The sequence below is a fragment of the Mycteria americana genome, chromosome 1 (genome assembly GCF_035582795.1).
Source record: "Mycteria americana isolate JAX WOST 10 ecotype Jacksonville Zoo and Gardens chromosome 1, USCA_MyAme_1.0, whole genome shotgun sequence".
Lineage (NCBI taxonomy): Eukaryota > Metazoa > Chordata > Aves > Ciconiiformes > Ciconiidae > Mycteria > Mycteria americana.
The window spans coordinates 198,265,016-198,285,283 of NC_134365.1; the positions used below are offsets into that span (position 1 = coordinate 198,265,016).

At 41.7% G+C, this 20,268-nt stretch overlaps 1 protein-coding gene and 1 long non-coding RNA gene across 5 annotated transcripts in view; one reads left to right on the top strand and one right to left on the bottom strand.

Annotated features, from left to right (window-relative positions):
• USPL1 (ubiquitin specific peptidase like 1) overlaps positions 1–20,268 on the bottom strand; it is a 422,463-nt gene that overhangs the window by 32,471 nt on the left and 369,724 nt on the right. The window lies entirely within an intron of this gene.
• The window catches only part of LOC142404266 (uncharacterized), a 41,787-nt gene that overhangs the window by 13,152 nt on the left and 8,367 nt on the right, over positions 1–20,268 (top strand). For 3 of the 4 annotated variants that reach the window (XR_012773795.1, XR_012773796.1, XR_012773798.1), the window contains 2 exons: positions 1,162–1,237; positions 12,174–12,317. This is a non-coding gene — a long non-coding RNA (uncharacterized LOC142404266). Of the gene's footprint in view, positions 1–1,161; positions 1,238–1,554; positions 1,626–12,173; positions 12,318–20,268 lie in introns of all 4 variants that reach the window. The other variant, XR_012773797.1, reaches the window with a different exon arrangement.

Here is a 20,268-nt window from a genome sequence, read left to right on the forward strand (position 1 = left end):
AACAGGTACTTTTCCTTTGTAAGTAAAAAGAATTTATTTTCCTGTGTTCTCACTGCAAACTGTGGGGGTTCTCTCACTGCTGATTGGAACACCAAACCCAAAGGCAGTCAAACAAGTGATAATTTGGAAGAAAAAAAAAAAACCAAAACAAACCACCAAAATGCTTCTTACCAGAAAGGCAGAGTACAGTTTGTCAGCCTTTTAAGTGGTGCACACAAATCTAGAACCTTTTTATGGTAGCTGTCTGCTTTGTTGCTAAATTACTGGATCACTTGCATATATAAAAATATATCTTTATAGATGCATATATGATCTGAGAAGTCTTAACAATGCCATTTGTCTTGCTAAAAATCCTACATAATGAAAAGTACTAGATTTTTAAAATTTAGTACTATCATATCTTTTGGCTCCAGAGGTTCCTGTTCTGCATGTTTTTGTGCACATGCTTAACTTGATATCAATGTCATCGTGGTACAGTACTGATGCTTATGAATTTTAGTGACATAGAAAAAACAGTACTTTTTTAGTGTCGGCCTTTACTTTAGTCTCCTTATACTTAGAGAAAGCATGAAGATACTGTTTTAAATAAATGCTTTATAAATTGAATGGATAACTAACAATTATAAAGTAGTTAAGAAAAGTTTTTGAACTGTTAGTAGGGTACTCCAAACAGGGACAGCACCAGTGAAAATGAGGCTGTTGCTTCAGTGAAGTTCTAAAAGTTGAAATGCATTTAAATGAAATCATCACAAAAGAGAATTCATTCTGGAGATACTTCTTAATTTTTCTGGTTTTTATTTTGCACTATGTATGCAATGAATAGTGTCCACCAGATACCAATTTCAAAATGCTTTTTTACAAATGCTATAGAATTATAAAAACTGAGGGCTTGATGCATCTGACTTTATTTTTAATATATTTAAAGAACAATATTCTTAAGCTTAATACATTTTCCCGTTGGTGAGAATGGCTTCTGGTAGTACCTGAAGTCAAACTGTTATTGAACACAGTTCTACAGAAGCCAAAGTGGGACAAAAGTAAAACATAAAGCAAGTTCAGTATTATTCAATAATAATGCTTATGATGTCAGTAATACGGATATCGAGAGCAGCAAGTGTATTTTTCTTCTGAATCTCTCAGCAGAACTATTATCGTTCCTAGCACAACCTCCTGTACATGGACAAAATTGGGTTTTCCTCAAAGAATAAATAGAGTCCTGTATCTGAAGACTAAGAAGGTAAGGTATTTGAGATTACATTATTTCAGCAAGCAGTTAAAAGTAATTTCAATGACTTGTAATGTACACCAATATATAAAAATACTTGATTTGTCATGCATCAAGAAGTCTCAAATGGTTTATATCAGCCTCTGTTTGTTGTTTTTCCTTTTTATCTCATGGGTGGAATTTCTGAAAGTATTCAGCTCTGCTTTCTAAATGTGCTTTCCCTGAAATCAATGAGCTGACCTGAGTGGGAATAAAGGTTGGTTTATCTTTAGTGAGACAAAGTTAAGTCATCACTAAGTGATTTTGAAGTCCCATCCTTGAAATACTAGGTCTTTGACATTCAGTGGGATGAGAATCTCAGAACAGACTGACTACTGGGGACTCCCAAGCTACAGTTCAGGTAAATAACTTACTTGGAGGAGGAACTTAAAGGTTTCTTCTTTTTTAAATTATGATAATTAAGTAGCAAAGGGTGCAACTTAAACTATAAATATTTTCCACTTAACATTTGCATTTAAAATAGATATGCCTATATTTGTGAGAGGGTTTGTTAGTTACAGTTTGAACATTATATAGTTATCTAACATTTCAGCAGCACTGTTTCTAAAGAGGACTTCTTTACCCGCACAGAACATGAATGTCTAGTTCTATTCCCAGCCACATTTTTATCTTATTTTCCAACATGTAGCTATGACTGTTTAGCTAGTTCAGCTACTGCAATTTCCATTTTGCAAAGACAGAGATGTCTTTTGGTAATGCATGCATAATTTAGAAGTAACAGCTTCTATATTGGAGTAAGTGTTAGGGGCTCTGTTCAGATCGTTGGATTAACTCGGTTTGTTTCCTGCTCCAGCTGGTCCCCGCGTTCTCCAGGGAAAGGGTAGCTTAGTTGTCTGTGTTGCAACAGCCCAATGCAGTTTGTAACCTAGAGCCTTAAAGTCACCTGGAACTGGTGGTGCTTTACTTTTATTTCTGCTCTTGGAAAGTACAGTGGTGCAGCAGGTACTGCTGCCTCAGTACTGGAGGCAGGAAGCTTGGAGAGGAACAGGGTGCGCAATGGGAACAGGAACTGTTATGGCCATCTCCAGTAATCTGTCCTAGTCTATCACTCAGGGTCCTCTTTCACTCTCTGTTTTGGGGGAGGAAGGCGGAAAATAGTTCTATAATTGGTAGAAAAAGAGCAAGACATCTTCCTATTTAAAAAGCAAAAAGTTTTTCTTCTGCATGATGTGTTTCAAAGAGAAAACATTAAAGCTTTAGGGATTTTTTTTTTTTTTAAGACTTACACAATTTCAATTATAGACTTACTTCCTTGCCTTCTTCAAAAACAGAAAGATACTGTAAAAGATCAATATTTTGAGATCTAGATCAAGAATAAAAACAGAGCATTTTAAGAAAAAAGATTACAAGAAATCAAAGAAATACATGTATTACTTTTTAAAAATATTTAACTTCAATGAACCATTAACATCCACAAGATATTTAGGGTTTTCTATGTTCAGTTCTATAGGCAATATAGACTGTGAGAGAAACAGGTGCAACTGAAGTTGATCATCTGGTTTAAGAAAGTAAGCAACTATTCCTGCCAAGCAATTGGTTAAACAAAACTATTAAAATGCAAGTGTTTTCAGAGTAGCTCTCTAATTAATTTAAGTGGAAGAAATATCACATGCTTGTAGTAAGTTGCATGTTTCTTCAGGGGTGATGCAAAAAATACGGAATTTTTTTTTTTTTCTTTTTGCCCTAGACAATTCAGTAATCCTTGTAATTCTTGTCACGGGTATAATAACAATTGGGGCAAATTTCTGCACCTTTTGAATTTGAAACGTTACATAAAATCTGAGCAACAGTTACTAAGAGTTCTTGATAATTTAAAAAAAAATCACATAGCAGACAGCAGACTCAGTCTTAGAGAAGTGACGTCTTTTAAGAGACAGTCCATATCACTGTAGGTAAGTATGTGCCATTAGCACTGTAAATTAGAAGCATGGTATCTGAGCAATATATAAGCCGTGCACATACCTCTTTTTGTGCCTAGCACACTGACATATTAGTATTATGGAATATGTTCGTTCCATTTCTCTTTGGAACACTATTAGCTTCCTCTCCCCTGTCTGAGAGACACATCTTACCGTATTCTTGGGGCTTGTGATTGAAGAATGTCTGAGAGAGGGCTTGTTGGCTGTGAGAACTGATATTAAGCCCTAAGGTAAGCTATACCACGATAGCAGGACTGGATACCACCTAACACACTATGCCAGTTTTGGTTCCCGGCATCATGATATTCTTTTGATAGTGGGCCCAGGAATTTATTGTCCTAATCATCAACATCCAGCTTAAATACTCTTCTCTTGGATCCCACCATTTTAATGTTGTCATATTGAGCTGGTTGGTTACATTTTTGAAGGAAGAGACTCTTATGCCTTATCTGCAGTCTGGCTATGGGAGTTTCAGGGTCTTCCAAGAGAGGATATCTCATTCCTGACATGCTCACCAAGAAGAGGTGATGAAGCCTGTGTAGTGCCTTGAAGGTTAACTTCATTATCGTACTGTGGAATGGGTAATTGTGTATGTTTGGTAGTACAGCTTCCTGGCTGCTTGGTTTAACAACACCCAATGGCCAGAAGAATTAGTCTGAAGTACCACGTCTGTTCCAAAAATGGTAGAGGGTGCAGCACAGCAGAAGAAAATAACTACAGAGGAGTATTCTCTGGGTCAGGAAGAGGATACATTTTCTTGGATTACAGTCCAAGTTATGGAATACCATCTTACAGGATACAAATACTGTACTTGGTATCAAATGAGGACTCCAATCAGCACATCAGAGAGGGATAGTCAGTGACTTGAATTTCATTTTATGCAGCACTGTGAATACAGCAGTCATTTAGAGACCTGGATTGAGATTCCAGATACTTCAAAAGGACAAGTGGTTCATTTGAAGACACTCTTAAATTAAGGGGCAAAGTGTTACAGTTTGTAGATGGATTAAGTGCCCTCTGCTTTGGTTTAGTTAAAGACCATGGTTGGAGACGTATCTTTTTGCTAAGTTCTACCAGTTGTTTTCACGACTGCTTCTGGAATTGATTTACTCCCTCGCTCACCGATGAATATGATCATGACTCTTTAAGCAGTGTCTGTCTTGGCACAGCCTTCTGCTTCTAAACACCAGGTGATGAGGGTGTTTACTTTAGAGTCTGACCTGTTTCTGGTACTGCTTTTTCTCTCCTCCATTTTTAGAGACAGTGTCTTTCATTGCAACTTGCTGTGGACTGACTTCCTACTGGACCACTTAATCCTGGAGACATCAGTCGTATATGTTCCCACCTTCCAGCCTTGTTTATCCTTAAAGTGCTCTGTTAACTATTTGTAATGAGATAATCTTTCTATATAGAGGTGTCATGTTTGTTTAACAAGATTTTCTATATAAGTATGCCCTTCCCATTTATTTATGACAGGATGCTACTATTACAAGGATTGTATTGTTGATTTTTATTTTCAATTTTTTTCTTCTTACTGAGGCTGACCAACTAGCAAACAAAACCCCCAACTTTTAAGTACCTCAGCTTGCAACATAGATCCATCCCTAAGAATAGAAAAAGTTTAAGTTATTAAAAATAAATATTTTACTTTTTTTTTTAATATGTAACAGATATGTCCTCTGCACTTGCCAGAATGGATATGGCAACCCAGACAGAGCTCCCACAAAAACATGCAGCCACCCAGGTCTCAGGCTGCAGAGAGTGCCAGAGCCTTTCACTGGTAACAGATGGCAGTAGTGAGAACGGCTGTGTGAGGTGTGACCACGTGGATGATCTGCTCAGCCTGGTGGCAGAGCTACAAGAGGAAGTAGAAAGGTTAAGGAGCATTAGGGAGGCTGAGGAAGAGATAGACTGGTGGAACCATGCTCTGTCCTCCCCGAGACAGAAACAGGGATAGGCACCAGAAAAACCCAAGATCAAGGGGATCCTGTATCCTCCCCCACCAGGCTGAAGGCAGTAGCTTAACGGAGTTAATGGAGGCAAGGAGTTAATGGAGGCAAGTCCCCGCTCAAGGAGGCAGGTGAACCCCCTCCTTGCCTGCCTCGTATTCCCAGGTGCCTCTGTACAACAGGTATGAGGCTCTGGATGTGGAAGGCCAGTAAATGGATGATGTGGATGACAGTCCCTCTACACTAGAGGTGTTTCCAAGGTCAGAAAGGCCTACCCCCTGTATCATGACCACCTCCACGAGGAAGAAAAGATGGGTTATTGTTGTAGGGAGTTCCCTTCTGAGGGGAACAGAGGGTCCAATATGCCGGACAGAACCTCCTCTTAGGGAAGTCTGCTGCCTCCCTGGGGCCTGGGTTAAGGACATCACTAGGAATCCTCCTAGCCTGGTATGACCCTCGGACTATTACCCATTACTGCTCTTCCATGTGGGTGGTGATGAAGCCACAACACGTAGTCCAAGAGTGATCAAAAGAGACTTCAGGGCCTTGGGATGGTTGGAAAGGGAATCTGGAGCACAGGTTATTTTTTTCTCTCTCCTTCCAGTTGCAGGCAGCAACATTGGAAGAAACAGACGGACCCCATCTATTAATACATGGCTCCGTGGCTGGTGTCACCACCACAATGTTGGGGTTTTTTTGATAATGGGATGGCCTACATGGCACTAGTCTTGCTGGCGTCAGATGGGATTCACCTTTCTCAAAGGGGGAAGAGGGTCTTTGCTCACGAGCTAGCAGGGCTCATTGACAGAGCTTTAAACTAGGCTTGAAGGGGGAGAGGGATAATATCAGGCTTGCCCGTGACAAGCTGTGTGATGACACGCCAGCATTAGAGGGACGGGGTGCTAGCGAGGGCCCTCAGCCAGTTGCTCTGAGATGTGCTGGGTACACTGCAGCACACTTGAAGTCTTACGGAGATGAGCCAGGGGCTCCTGAGGTAACAGGAGCCAAGAGCGAAACACTAGTGAAATACCTCAAAGGAATTAAGGGGTGTTCCTCTAAGAAGGTGACACGGCCAACAGCCCAGCTGAAGTCCCTCTACGCCAATGCACGCAGCATGGGCAACAAACAGAAGGAGTTGGAAGCCACTGTGCTGCTAGAAATCTATGACCTAGTTGCTATTACCGAAACTTGGTAGGACGAATCCCATGACTGGAGTGCGGCTGTCAATGGCTACAGGCTGTTCAGAAGGGACAGGCGAGGAAGGAGGGGCAGAGGGGTTGCCCTCTACATCAAGAAATGGATGGAGTGTGAAGAGCTGTCCGTGAAGAATAGCCACAATCAGGTTGAACGCTTATGGGTAAGAATTAGAGACTGAGGCAACAAAGGGAACCTTGTGGTTGGTGTCTACTACAGGCTGCCCAATCAAGGGGAGCCTACTGAGGAAGCCTTTTACTCCAGCTACATCGTGGAGGCATCGTGCTCACAGGCTCTTGTGCTGCTGGGGGACTTCAACCACCCCAGTGTCTGCTGGAAAAGTAGCATGGCAAGCCACAGGCAATCCAGGAGACTCCTGGAATGCATTGAGGATAACTTCTTAAGCCAGGTAATGGACAACTCTACCAGAGGGGATGCGATACTGGACCTGTTGGTGACCAGCGCAAGTGAGCTAATTGGTGACATCAAGATTGGAGGCAGCCTGGGCTGCAGTGATCATGCACTGGTGGAGTTCACAGTCCTGAAGGATATGGGTCAGGCAAAGAGTAAAGTCAGGACCCTGAATTTTAGGAAAGCAAAATTCCAGCTCTTCAAGGAGTTAGTCAATAGGACCCCCTGGGAAACTGCCCTCGGGGAGAAGGGAGCAGAACAGAGCTGGCAGATCTTTGAGGACGCTTTCCATAGAGCACAAGAGGTGTCGATCCCCATCTGTGAGAAATCAGGAAAGGAAGGCAAGAGACAGGCGTGGATGAGTCAAGACCTGCTGGTCAAACTAAAGGGCAAGAAGGAAATGCACAGGCAGTGGAAGCAGGGACAGGTATCCTGGGAAGAATATAGGGATGTTGCTGGTTATGTAGGGATGGGGTCAGGAAGGCCAAGGCGCAGCTGGAGCTGAACTTGGCAAGGGATGCAAAGAATAATAAGAAGGGCTTCTATAGGTATGTCAGCCAGAAAAGGAAGATCAAAGAAAGTGTACCCTCCCCCACCCCGATGAACAAGACTGGCAAACTGGTAACAACGGATGAGGAGAACGCTGAGGTACTCAACAACTTCTTTGCCTCAGTCTTCACTGGCAACCTCCCTTCCCACACCTCTTAAGTGGATGGACCACAAGACAGGGACTGGGGGAGCAAAGTCCCTCCCACTGTAAGAGAAGATCAGGTTTGTGACCACCTGAGGAACCTGAACTAAGGGTAACCTGAGGTTACCCTTAGTTAGAAAAATAAAGAAAAAAAAAGAAAAAGCATTCCTAAGATTAACCAGCATTTTGCTGAATGCCAGCCAAATGAATATTCAGGTGGCTGGCTTTAGACACCAGCAATCTCCTGGCAAAATCAGGCAAGATTTTTGGCTGATGCGTTCTTGCTCTACCATGAGTTGAGAGGCAGTGTGGGAAGTTTGTTTCCTGCACAAGCATGGACCAGCTGCAGCCCACTACCCAGAGTTCAGGGTCCTCAGGTGGTCCCTTATAGGGTACCCCTATAAGTCTATAGGACCTGGCGAGATGCATCCCGGAGTCCTGAGGGAACTGGCTGATGTAGTTGCCAAGCCATTCTCCATGATATTTGAAAAGTCACGGCAGTCAGGTGAAGTCCCTGGTGACTGGAAAAAGGGAGACATTGCACCCATTTTTAAAAAGGGTAGAAAGGAGGACCCTGGGAACTACCGACCTGTCAGCCTCAACTCTGTGCCTGGGAAGATCATGGAACAGATCCTTCTAGAAGCTATGCTAAGGCACATGGCGGACAGGGAGGTGATTAGAGCCAGCATGGCTTCACCAAGGGCAAGTCCTGCCTGACCAATCTAATGGCCTTCTATGATGGAGTGACTACATCAGTGGACAAGGGAAGAGCTATGGATGTCTATCTGGACTTCTGTAAGGCCTTTGACATGGTCCCCCACAACATCCTTCTATCTAAATTGGAGGGATATGGATTTGATGGGTGGACTGTTTGGTGGCTGAGGAATTGGTTGGATGGTTGCATCCAGAGGGTAGTGGTCAATGGCTCAATGTCCAGATGGAGATCGGTGACAAGTGGTGTCCCTCAGGGGTCCGTACTGGGACCAGTACTGTTTAATATCTTCATCAATGACATAGACAGTGGGATCAAGTGCACCCTCAGCAAGTTTGCAGGTGACACCAAGCTGAGTGGTGCAGTTGACATGCCTGAGGGAAGGGATGCCATCCAGAGGGACCTGGACAAGCTTGAGAAGTGGGCCCATGTGAACCTCATGAGGTTCAACAAAGCCAAGTGCAAGGTCCTGCACCTGGGTTGGGGCAATCCCTGTATCAATACAGGCTGGGGGATGAAGGGATTGAGAGCAGCCCTGCAGAGAAGGACTTGGGGATGCTGGTGGATGAAAAGCTGGATATGAGCTGACAATGTGCGCTCGCAGCCCAGAAAGCCAACCACATCCTGGGCTGCATCAAAAGAAATGTGTCCAGTAGGTTGAGGGAGGTGATTCTGCCCCTCTACTCTGCTCTCGTGAGACCTCACCTGGAGTACTGCATCCAGCTCTGAAGCCCTCAGTACAGGAAAGATATGGACCTGCTAGAGCAGGTCCAGAGGAGGGCCATAAAAATGGTCAGAGAGCTGGAACACCTCTCCTGTGAGGAAAGGCTGAGAGGGTTGGGGTTATTCAGCCTGGAGAAGAGAGAAGGCTCTGGCAAGACCTTATTGCAGCCTTTCAATACTTCAAGGGGTCTTATAAGAAAGATGGGGACAAACTTTTTAGTAGGGCCTGTAGCAATAGGACAAGGGGTAATGGTTTTAAACTAGAAGAGGGTAGATTCAGACTAGATCGAAGGAAGAAATTTTTCACAGTGAGGGTGGTGAAACACTGGAACAGGTTGCCCAGAGAGGTGGTAGATGCCCCATCCCTGGAAACATTGAAGGTCAGGTTGGATGGGGCTCTGAGCAACCTGATGTAGTTGAAGATGTCCCTCCTTATTGCAGGGAGGTTGGGCTAGATGACCTTTAGAGGTCCCTTCCAACCAAAACTATTCTGTGATGTCAGTACTTTCTATGTGCTAGCTAGGTTATGGTCGATACAGTTCTTATTCTTAATGAGGCACATATAGTTCACCTTCGATAAGCAAGTTACTACTGTAGATATTTCACTTTATCCAAAGATTTCTGGGAGCAGGGGTCTTATTTTGGGGTGAGAGGGAGATAGGGAGACAAAAGCATGCCTCCATGCTTCATATAGTTTTCCTTAGTTTACAGAAACATAATTGGTAAATTTTCTAGACTCACACATTGTAACTTAAGCTTAAATGAATTACTGAACTTCTGTCCCACATATATGCATTTATCTTGAGTCTGTTTTGGAAGCTATTGTAAAACAATTCATAAGTAAGGAGGAAAATGCATTCTTGTTTTATCAGGTGACTCTGGTGTCTCAACTCAGTTGTCTGGGAGATACCATTCATAGTGTCCTAAGGGGAACAGAGTGGTTAAAACTTTTTTTTTTTAGCTCTTTTCTCCTTTAAGGAATACTTGGGGAAGTAACTAAAGTTTGTTCCTTTAGAAGCAAAAAGGTTGGGTTTTTTTTTAACAGTGCAGTCTGAATTTGTAGATGCTGTTTCAAACAACCAAATAAAGTATAGATAGTGGTGGAACTACTATTGTGCAGCTGAACTAAAGGGATTTTGCTGGATAACTACTTGCCTGTTATTGTCATTGGCAAGTCAGAGATAATTTCCAAAGCTGTAGTCTGGCTGAGGAGGAGTAATTGCTTTTATGTGTATTTTTCAAGCCAAAACACACACTTTGTTTTTACCAGTGTTTTTACCAAGATTCAAAGTTATCACAGCATTGTTGCTGAAAAAAAATATTTTTCAAAGAAAAAGTATTATGAAAAGAATAGTGACACCTGAATGGCACGCAGAAAGCTCTTGTCAGCTGAACTCCTGACAGAGTCTGGCAGAAATTCAAAGTCTGGTTTGGTGCTAGTAATTCTATTAACATTTCAAAGGTTGATGATGTTCTGGGAATTACAGAGGAGGGATTATTTTTTAAGTTAAGAATTAGTACTCTAAAGCCTTGCCTGCACTAGGAATACGGCAGCTATCTTGTAATAGGTAAATGGACTATATCTGAGACACTAAGTTCTCTATCAGGTGTTTTGCTACTTTATCTGTACTGGTATAATTAATGTAGCAGCTGTCTTTCCCCATAGTGTGAAAAGAGATGTATCAGTATAAAACTGTATATATTGGTAGCTTATTGGTAGCATAGAAGGAAACAACCTCGGCGGGCTGGCCCAATTCCAGAAATTTTTTTTAATTATTGCAGTTGCTATGCCTGTATAAACTATTTGTATTGGAGACCTGTACCAATACAGAAGAAAGTGACTTCATTCTAGTTTATTTGCCCCTATCCATAGAGCCCCATAAAAAGTTATACCACTTCAGTTTCATAGGTTCGATTTGCCTTTGTGGGCAAACTTGCCCTTTACATGGACTTATCTCCATCTATGCTAGAGGATATAAACAATGAATGTTTTGACAATAAAAATGCATCTTCCTCTCTGATATAAGCTTCATCTATTCAGTTAATACTAGAGCAAATACAATTTACTGTGAACGGTTACAATATTTCCATCTGGCTGCATGCACCAGAACCTGTAGAGCAGCTGCCCCCTCCCTGCGCCCCCCCAGTCCTAGCTTAAATCTGTTGTTCAGTGTAGAACACAATGTTTAACGTACTCTGACCAAACTTTCAACTGCTGTTTATAGATCAGTGTCTTGCCTTGCTTTTCTGCTGTGTAAATGAATCTTGTCCAGTATGTGTTACTTAAAAAAGAATTAAGAAAGTTGAAGTCAGAATATCAGAACTTGAATCACTTGCAAATAAGGATGATGTGCATGCGCTCATTCTGTAAAGATAATGTCGAGTAGGTTCAGATGATTCCCGTTTTAAAGCTACAGGTGAGGGAGAGATCTTGATCCCATATTAAAAGGTGGGGAGGGGGCGTCATGATGGGGAAAAGACTGAAAATCAGTATAACCCTTCTGCTCTAAGCCTGGGAGCAGTAAAGAAGGGACCTAGTCAGAGAGTAACTAGCACGAACAGGAAGAGCCAAAAGCCCAGGGACCTTTGACCATTCAGAGAACATTCACTAGCTTTAATTAGCTGTTCTCTGTCCTATGCTCATTGACTGTTTGTTCCACTCTCTTTCCTTCCATTCTACCTCTTTACTTCTGCTTTGGTCCTGCTTACTTCATATGCTTCCCCCCACCCAATCTGCCCTCCTTACTCTGTATCTCCTTCCATTTTCTTAGCAAGCAAAAACCACCCTCAAAATAGAACTACTGTTACATTTACTACAGTCATGCCGTTTGTGCTGTGTGTGAACTTTTCCCCCATGCCGTCTTATCTGTTTAGACTGTTGTTTTTTATATAATCGGGGACCTTTTACTGTTCTGTGTTTATGCGCTGTCCAGCATAATGGAACTTCAATTTTCAGTAGGCCTTAGAAGACCTTAAATATGATTAGGAATAATATTCCTTTATCCTGCTTTTGTATAAGAAATCACTTCTAGGCAAATGACTACCCTTAATGAGATGAGGTATATCAGATTTAACAGGACAAGAGGAACTTTGCTCTTGCCGTTTTTCTATAGGTGAACTAGTGATGTAAAAGTATAATGTTATAACTGTGGTTATATTACAGTCCAGCATAATATGATGAACATTTCAGAATGAATTTTATATTGCCTGTGTTTGCATTGCACTTGCAGTGGTTTGCAAATTGTTGATTTGTTTTCCATGTTTTACAGCTTTTATATTTGCTTTCTAGAAACCATTTTGGTAGGTGCGGGTTACTTGTCAGAAATCCGTTCCAAAGCTTGAGTGCAAAGTGAGCAGGGTACTAATGATGGATATGAATGGATATCTTAAGGATAACAATGGATATGGCATCTTCAAAAGCAGTGGCATTCTGGTAAGGATTTGCATGTAATTTGTTAAACAGTACGTGATATTTCTCAGTAAAATGTGTTTGTGTATCTCTCTGAAGAATTGTCTCATTATTTAATGAAAATTTCTTCTAAAATGTGAAAAGTAGGAGGATTTCTCTATATCATGCAGTATTTTAAATTCTGAAACAGTGTACAACAACTTTAGTTTACTTAGCAGTGACTTCTTACATATAAATCAGTTAAAGTATCTTTTTAGAAAAGTAAGTTATTTTAGAGAAGTGGTTAGTGGCCATTTATGGCTCACTGTTTGTAAGCCTGTTTCTCTGAATATTTAGAACTGAATATTTTTGAACTGTCATTTAAAAAACCAGCTTTTTTTGCACTCTGAGTATACTCAGAGAATGTTATACCTAACCTCTGGTGGCATATTTCACCACTACACATGTAACTGTTCTAACAAGCATTGCATCCAACTTTGCAGCAGATATGAAACACTTATGTAATTATTGACAAATTAATCATAGCTGGAAACTTTTAATCCTCATATAGGTTAAAAAAAAAAGTATAACAGCAGCATGCTAAGTTACTGTACTGGTTCTACTTTGTCAGAAGTTTTCACAGTATTTAAATAATGTACACAATTAGCAAATGCAAGTAGAAACACCAGTGGAAGTTTTACTGTAAGTACAGTATAGTAGAAGTGGTTCCTTTTAATTTAGTCTTTGAAATAGCTTAGGCCAACAATAGCTTAAGCAAAAATTCTTGTTTTCACCAAAACCAATTATTTTCTTATCAATGTATATTGATATCTTGAAATTCACAAAGAATTTGTGCCTTTGTTTTTTTTCTTCCTACTCTTTGAATCCCACTGGTGGTTGGCATTGCTGTGGAACTGTTCTGATAACAGCTGGCAGTTCTTAAAGCTGCTTCTTAAAGGTATTTTGAGGTCCTGGGTGTGTATATACTATGTAGTAAAGAGCAGCACAGAGATTGAGTGTTCTTCTGATGAACTAGTTTCATAGCTGAGGTAGCTGTTCCAGCAGCATGCTACTTCCAGTGAAATTAGGATTTTGACAGAACTCAAGAGCTCTTAATTTTCTCATGCCATGCTAAAAGCTGTGGTGGCTCAGGAGCTGATTCACAAGCAGATTAGGCATTAATTGGATGGACAATGTCTGTCAGAGGGGTGATGGTTAATGTCTGACAGTGGTAACAGCATTCGGTCCATTGTGTGCCTGTCAGAGCCCTTAGCCCTGTTGACATGCAAGGATAAGGAGCTCAGACGCGTTGTGCTAGCACAGATACCTCCTATGGGCACCTGATGAGAGCAGCAAAACTGTAGTGTATCCTGGGGGGGATGAGTACCAGCCTGGCTGACAAGATCCAGTTGCACTGTACTCAGTTCCACAGTATAGACATGCACCATAACTTAACAGGTACCTAAGGCAGCATTAATTAAAACAGAGTATCCTCACTAAAATATTGGGAGAGGAAGTACGGAGAATGCCTGAGAGGTCTGCGGCCAGACTCCAAAGGCCTGATATAAGTGCACAAGTTAGACCTGAAAAGATTAATGTAAGCAGTCTCCTCATTTGAAATTAGATTGGTATGGAAGTGACTAATAGTGACTTCTATTTAACATCACTTTCTGCAACACTCAGCTTTTCATTTTTACTTTCTAGGTGGGTGGGAGATAAAATCTGGCCCTGAAAGTGGTATGCACTCATTCCAGTGCCAAAATACAAAACACAAATCAGCAGCTGTAATGTAAGGGCATACTAGGTTCCTCTAGCTGCACTGGACAAGTATACGTGCTAGATATACGAATGTAAGCCTAGATATATTTATAAGTAGTTTTTTAAACTGCTGTGACTCTGTAGGCTATTGTAGTAACTTGGGATGAGGAAGTTAGGCTGCTCACAACTTTTTTTTTCCAGGCTAATCTTTCACTCTGGTTCATTGCATGGCAAGTGTTTGGTTATTTATTTGATCTGTTTATATTTTAAACCAGCTTGGGGGGGGGGGGAGCGGAAAGGGAGGAGTGAGATCTTCTTAGTTTTAAACCCCCTCAAATTCTGAAGGACTGTATCAACCAAGAAAAATCTACTTTGCAATTTCCATGTTGTAGAGGTATCTTATCTGTAGTTGCAGTAGTTATAAAAATTGAGGCTGGAGTGTCTTTTTCTATTGATCTTTTCTAAGGTGACTGTACTGACTGGTATTGTTTCAAATAAAAACAGTTAAAACAAGTGATTGACTTGTAAAAGAGTTGACTGTCATTTAGTGTTTAATTCCTCTTTTGCTAAATCATTTTTGTGATACTAACTTTATTTGTGACACTTTAGTAGGTGGAAGCCTGAGGGGGAAAATGTTATAGTTCTTTCACAATTCATTAGTTTGTGGATGTTTCTGTTACGTTGTTTCCACTCTGATGACTCATATGTTAAATGAACATGCTAGCCTAAAGGCATGCCCTCAATATTGCAGCCCACAGTGAAACCTGATGCCGTTACATATAAAAATGTGGAAGATGCTCATACCCGTTTGAATCCTTGTGAAGTTTTGTGCACATTGGACATGTGTGCTATCAATTACTTACTCAATGTACTCTCTTTTAAAAAGCTGTGTTTTACCATGTCTGATTGCTCTTTTTCACACCACTGATTTGCTGAGTTTGTAGGCTACATCTGTCTTGTGAGCCTAAGTTGGAACTGAGAAACTGATTTTTTTAAACAAGTGGTGCAGTTTCGGTGTATTCATTTCTGCATTATTTGATGAGCGACTAGAAGTATCTACTTTGCATTGCCACCTGTGTATTTTTGTAATGGTTTAGACCGATTCAGAAATGCTTTTATTTGGGAAGTTTATATCACAGATCTCATGCTCTCCATATTGTGAAAACACTAATTAGAGCGAAACAGTTGACCCCTGGTTATCTTAGCTCTCCTTGAATTTTGGCTTTCTAACCAATTTAATTTTTCCTCATTTAATAAAAATGTCAAAGACCAAAACAGATTTACCTATTGACAACATGTCACACAAATTATCACATATTACAGAAGCTTCATACTGGAACACTGCAAGAAGCAGGTCTAAAACTGGCCTGGGGTTCCAGTCCTACATTTCTTTAGTATCTGTAATATGGAGACAGATGTGCACTCACAGCAGCAAGATGAGAGGAAGGGTTTTAAAAAGTAAATGAAGTAAAATTTTTCCAATATTGTTTTAAATCTTTAGGATTTTTTTTTTCCATGTAATATATAGTAGTATTAAGTATAATGGGGGGGAAGGTGTTTTAAGATTTGGTTTTATTTCTCATTACCCTACTCTGATTTTGATTGGCAATAAAATAAATTAATTTCCCCAAGTTGAGTCTGTTTTGCCCATGATGGTAACTGGTGAATGATCTCTCCCTGTCCTTACCTTGACCTACAAGCCTTTTGTTGTATTTTTCTCCCCCTGTCCAGCTGAGGAGAGGGAGCGATAGGGTGGCTTGGTGGCACTTGGCGTCCAGCCAGGGTCAACGCACCACAGTCCCCATTCATTTGTATATTAAAAATACGTACACAGCTCCAGAATTTTTGTTCTCTGGGTGACAGACCTGTGGTTTTGAGAATAAGACAGATTGCTGTGATAGGATAGGTACAACATCATGAGTCAGGTACTTTGGCTTTTAAATAACGGTCCTGTTCTACCATGCATAATATGTAGTGGAGGAGTTTATGCCAAAGTGAACAAATACATTCATATTAGAGTGGTCTTCCCATAAATTTTTCACTTTGCACTTCTCAAAGTGTGTGCTGTGCACTGGGTGTGAGTCTTTCTGTCTATGTCTCTCTTCCTTTTCAAGAGGAGGTTGTCGATGCTCACCTAACTCCACTTCCACTGATGTGGAGCTGGTCTGTCCATCCCTTGTCTGGTTTGGGCTGCGAGACTATAGACACATTAATGAAAACTCTGTAACTATTAACAAAATCGATCACAATTTCCTTAGGCAACACTGGAAGGCAATAAAAGTAGCTATTTTAATGGTAGCACCCCAGACCAAGTCATCTCAGGTCACTTAAGGATGTCTCATTAAAAGAGTGTAAAAGGTATAGAAATATAACAGAATACTACTGTTTCATCTTCAAGTGGTGTTGAAGTATAGGCAAGGAGAGGAAGGAGGTAGCAGAGTGAAAATACATCAGAAATTGCAGCTCTGGCCAGGCTGATGTGTTTGAGAGAATGGGGTGTAGATGCAGAGGGCAGTATCTCTGCCTTCCTGTAAGGCTGCATTTGCTTTTTATAAACCCAAGTAGCAACAGCAAGCCAGAAACCGGGCATGCTGGTATATTCCATGTCTACAGGTGTAAAAGATGCCTCACCCCGGCTGCTCTTCTTGCAGTTTTCTCTGTTTCAGAGTCTTTGGCTTGTCAAGATCCTTCCTTTGCCAGGAGAGATCCTGGAATCTTACTAGTGTGTGCTACAGCATGTACAGTTTTAGTCCTGCTCTTGCTTTCCTACCTGTTTCGGAGTGTTTTTTCCTTTCCTATACTATGGGACGAAGATGCGCAGCTCTAAGGTTAAGTTTGGGGGCTGAGTTTTGAGGATCTAATCAGGGTTTCTTATAAGCATAGACAGGTTTGATGTCAGGTACTGAAGGTACTGACCTTTTCCTTTTCCTGTTCCTCTTGACTCCTTTAGTCCTTTTCTCCCGGGGCGGTGGTTTCACCCGTGGCCGTGCCCAGCTCTGCCAGTCACCCCGCACACGGGGGTGTTGCACATGAGTACGTTCAGGTGGCCTGCGGTTCTTCTCCGTGAGATCAATACTCGAGTCAAGCGTTGCCTTGATCGGGGCAGCGCCTGGGTGACTGCAGCCAGCGGCGGCAGCTGCGGCAGCGCTGGCCGGCGCCGCAGCACGGCGGGGCAGGGGGTGAGGAGCCCCCGCCCGGCCTCGGCCCGCCTGCGGGCTCGGCGGCATTAGGACCCGGGCGGCTCCCGCCCGGCCCCGGGGGAGCCGCAGCCAGCCGGGGCCGCAGCTGGTGGGGCCGCGGCGGCGCGTGGGCCTTTGCCCGCCGCGCCAGCTGCTGCCGGCGGGCGGGCGGGCGGCGCGCCCGCTCCCCATTGGCTGCCCGCCGCGCGGCGCGGCGCGGTGCGGTGCGGTGGGGCGCGCCCTGGCCGCGCGCGGCCCTGCCGCCCCGGCCTCCGCGCCGCTGCGGGCCCGCTCAGGGCTGTCTGCCCCCTCCCTCCCTCCCTGCGTCCCTCCGTCCCCGCCCGACGGGCCCGCGCCAGCGCCACCTTTGTCGCCGTGATAAGTCCTCTGCTCCTCTGTCTTCCTCTGCCGCGGCCCTGGTGTCCGCTCGGGCGGCAGGCTCGGTGCTGCTGCCGTGGCTTTCCGCGCTGCCTCGTACTAGGTTAGCCTTTCGCCGTAGTGCAGTCTGGTTTAGCTGTAAGCTCTTTGACCCAGAGCTGTCTTTTACTGTTTATTTGAACTGTGCTTTCAACAGATGGGCTTGTGTTTGGGATGCCCGTGTATATTTCTGCGAATATTCATATTTCATTTTTCTGCTAATATGAAAGATTTCTTATTATATTAGCAGAATATTTCATATTTTATATTAGCAGAATGTTATAGTAGCAAAATATTATATGAAATATAATATTTCATATTATATTAGCAGACCATTTCCTATTCTGCTAATATTCACATTTCATATTTCTGCTAATATCAGAGTTGCACATTTTTCTAACACGGATGAGAGCGCACTGTGAGTTGTTTGGTGCTGGGAACATGCCTTCATAGGTAATTCTGCGCCATATACTAGAATGGAGACACGCGCCTGCCTAGAGCTTTTGTGTCCCTTGGAAAAAATGCATAAATAATTATAGGTGAAAGCCTTTAAGAAAGCAAGAAATATTTTGTTAATTTCAGGAAAATAATTTGCACAAGGTACGGACCAAATTATAAGTAAGTTTAAGTTTACCATTTAAGTTTACTGAAAGGTTACCATGTGAGTTGAAGTAATTTTATTGCTTTGTTTGTGTCAGTTTTCTCTTGTGCATATATAGCATAAACGTAGATCTTCCTTTAATGGATATACAGTGGACTGTGGCAAATGTTCATGTTCAAAACTATGCTTTGGCTAATATTAAAGTATCTTCTGCTTAATGCCTACATGATATTCACACTACGAGACAGGTGTTCTGCTCTTACGGCAACTACATTGTATCCTGCTGAACTCTTTGCAGTTTAATATTTAAAACAAGACATTAAGAATAAAAGAGTTCTGATCATTAAATTAGAATTAAAGTGGAGCAGAAGCTGATATATTATCTGACTCTTGGCTTCTATAGTGCCTGTCACAAAGTAACGGCTCTCTTAAACTGTACATTAATCATCAACAAGAAGTTCAGAAATGTCTGTTTCAGTCCAAAAACTTATACTACCAAATAAATAGCTGTCATACTATTGGAATGAGCGAAGAAATGTCTTTAACAAGAAATTCCTTCACACCTAAATGAAGTTAGTTTACACCTTCTCCCCCAAGAGCTTCGTTTTTTGCAATTGCCCACCCTCTACTTAAAAGGAAAAAACTACATGGGGCAACTTGGCAGGTAAATGTACAGTGAAGTATATTTCAAGTTATATATATTCAGTACATATTTTCAAGCATATCATAAGATAGGTTTAGAAAAGCAAAATGTCCCTTTTAGTTTAGAAAGTTATAACTATTTGTCAGTGGGGTGTGTTATTAAAATGATCAGAGGCAAAAGCTATACAACTAAAAGGTAAATCTGGCAAGCGACAATTCTTTTACTCACGAATTCACAGCCTGTATCATCTGCAAAACAGAGTAAGTTAAACAAAGGGAATAAATTTTATCTTCCGATTTCCTGGTGGTGAATAGTCTGCTGCTTTTGGAACACAGATGAAAGGTATGTGGCCTTTTGGATTCAGAAATTCAGAAATACTGCCTTTCTGCAGCCTGCTGGCTTGCTTTTATGCCAGATGGCTTTTCTGTCATTGCGGACAGTAAGGTCTTCTCGGGCCCACAGCTCTACATCAACTGATTTCAGCCCTTCTCTAACAGAACCAGTACACTTGCCTACATCCAAGTGTCACTGCACATAGTTTATGTAACTATTTAAATTTCTCAGTTTCTCTCGTCCTGGTACCAGCTGCATTCTCTCTCCAAGAAAGAGTTTCCAGGCGATCTTTTTGCTTCTTTGTGCCATCTGCATTATTGACCTTTTGCATCTTCATTCGTACCCTCTATTGTACTGCGTGTCGCTTCAGCCATTTATTTCTGCTCTGTTTACCTGACCCAGCCACTTACTAAACCATGAAGTCCCATCCTTGCATTGGCAGTGCTGGCAGCCTCTCCTTCCTGTTCCCCCACTATCCCCCACCCCCAGATATTACTATATTCTCTTTACCTTCGCAGACACAGTGGAAAAAACTCAAACAGAATATACGAAGCCCCATCCTTATGCTCTCTTTCATTTTTTTTCCTTGCCTATCTTAATAAAATTAAGACTCTTTGTTCTTTGAGAAAGAATTCTAATTTTCTGTATGTCTTTGTAATGACTAATACAAAGGGGGAATGTGTTTTCTAGTATGTGCTGTGACAATATGCATTTCAAACTAAAACAGGATGATTTAATCAAGATAACCAAGCAGTATAGTGGTGGCATACTAAGGAATTTGTACTTAAGCTATTTCTAGCTCCCCTGTTTGTGGGTGATCAGTAAGTAGTCACTTTTTGGGTGCTTTTTAGCAAGATCTGTGATGAGAATCCTTGTTAAAACAATCCTTTAAAAAAAAAAAAAATTGGTAACAGGAAAAATGTTCAATTTCAAGTCTTTGAAAAATAAACAAAATTCTAAGTAACTGGCTGTGATTGGAAATCAGGAAAAATACATTTTAGGTAGAATCTGCAGTGATGGAGAAAATGAGTATATAATCATGCTGATTTTCATTGTTCATGTATT